Raw genomic sequence first — 2,059 nt, 5'->3', positions numbered from 1 at the left:
CCTTTGCATTCAAATCACCCATCACTATAACCCGGTCTCGTGCATCAAAACTACTAGCACACTCACTCAGCTGTTCCCAAAATACTTGCCTCTCGTGATCTTTCTTGTCATCCCCAGGTTCATATGCACCAATATACATATCTGATTGTGTGGGCGCTTATGTATATGTATGTGGGTGAGTTGGGCCATTCTTGCGTCTGTTTCCTTGCGCTACCTCCCAAACGCGGGAGACAGCGAATAAGTATGATAAGTGATGAATATATATATAGTGCTATTGTAAAAAGGCTAAGAGGATAAAGGTGACTGTTCAGATTACAGAGGTATAATTTTGTTGAGTATTCCTGGGGAATTTCATGGGAGGGTATTGATTGAGAGGGTGAAGGCATGTACAGAGCATCAGATTGGGGAAGACCAGCGTGGTTTCAGAAGTGGAATAGGATGTGTGCATCAGGTGTTTGCTTTGAAGAATGTATGTGAGAAATACTTGGAAAAATAGACTTATTCATCTGTAGCATTTATGGGTCAGGAAAAGGCATACGATATGGTTGATGGAGATGATTTGCGGAATATTTTAAGAGTATATGGTGTGGGACGTAAGTAGCTAGAAGTGACAATTTTTTTACCAAGTATGTACGGCATGTCGGTTTTCCACAAGGTTGCGTGATGTCCCCATGGTTGTTTAATTTGTTTATAGATGGGTGGGTTAGTGAGGTGAAAGCAAGAGTTTTGGAGAGAGGGGCAAGTATGCAGTCTGTTGTGGATAAGAGGGCCTGGGAAGTGAGTCAGTTGGTGTTCGTTGATGATGCAGTGTTGGTGGCTGATTTGGGTGCGGAACTGTAGAGGTTGGTGACTGAGTTTGGTAAAGTTTGTGAAAGGAGAAAGACTGACAACAAGCGTATCATAAACATATTTTGTGGACAAGAAAGGGAACTCTTTGCAAATTTTATCAACAATAAAGTTATCCAATTTGTATAGACCTTCATTATTATTAAGGTTACAATTCTTTCTGTATTTAGTAATAGAAGATTCATTGATATTTGCCATGGTACTGGAGTTAGAGTTGATAACTGTGATGGCATTACTCCAGTCAATACAATGATCATAGTTTTTAACGTGATTAAACAAGGCATTTGATTCTTGTCCTGTTCTCATACCACATTCATGTTGCTTAAGTCCAACAAAAAGATCCTTATCAGTCTGCCCAACATAAAACTTATCACAATATCTATATGGCACTTTATAGATACATCCAGCAGAACTTTCTGGTGAGTTTCTGATTAAGATATTCAAAATAGTGTTATTGTCGTTGGAGGCTATATTTACTTTAAAGGATTTAAGCAACTTGGGAAGTAAACTAGATTCATTATCAAAAGGGAGAACTAAAAGTGTCCTTGGTGTCAATGGGAGGTTTGGATTGAACTCTTTAAAATGATTTCTTTGCCAACTTAAGGAATTTATCAGTGAACGATTTAGATACTTTCACTTGGATCCAATAGAATATATCTTTTCAAACTCATCATCACCTCTTAGAATATCTATTCAATGTTTTGGATGATATACATTTACCTGTTTCAAATTCTGTTTTTATTGAACTGTTAAAATCGTGTAAAAAATACTGTGTATTTCAATTAAATGGAGAATATTATACATAAATATTTGGTATGTGAATGTGTAACCGTCTTTCACCTGTATTAAATAATCTTTGAATGTACATGACCGGATTAAGTAAGCCTTCTGCAGGGAGACGAAGATTTTTCTTAATGTTGAAAGCAACCATCGGCCCCGTGGCGCAATGGTAGCGCGTCTGACTCCAGATCAGAAGGCTGGGTGTTCGAGTCACTCCGGGGTCATCGCTGCTGTTTTCATCGTCTGAAGTAATCATTCTAACCTCTGAGGCTGTTTATTTGTGTAGGAAAACACGTAGTAAAATGTGAGCCATGTTTAATGCCTGAATCAAGCCCGGTATGTCTTATAAAGGATGTCTTTCCTTGGCGCTAAGTGGAGGTGTCGGCTCCGGCTGGTAACACTTTCACAGTGATATAATTTAGTGTAAGATATT

At 38.4% G+C, this 2,059-nt stretch overlaps 1 non-coding gene across 1 annotated transcript; it reads left to right on the top strand.

Moving 5' to 3' along the window:
* Positions 1–1,778: 1,778 nt before the first annotated feature.
* Positions 1,779–1,850, top strand: TRNAW-CCA (transfer RNA tryptophan (anticodon CCA)). The gene has a single exon. It is a non-coding gene; the product is annotated as a tRNA-Trp (tRNA).
* The last annotated feature ends 209 nt before the right edge of the window (positions 1,851–2,059 follow it).

Source organism: Panulirus ornatus, chromosome 9 (assembly GCF_036320965.1).
Source record: "Panulirus ornatus isolate Po-2019 chromosome 9, ASM3632096v1, whole genome shotgun sequence".
NCBI lineage: Eukaryota > Metazoa > Arthropoda > Malacostraca > Decapoda > Palinuridae > Panulirus > Panulirus ornatus.
Note: the sequence above shows the minus strand (reverse complement) of the source record. Positions and strands in the feature narration are given on the sequence as shown.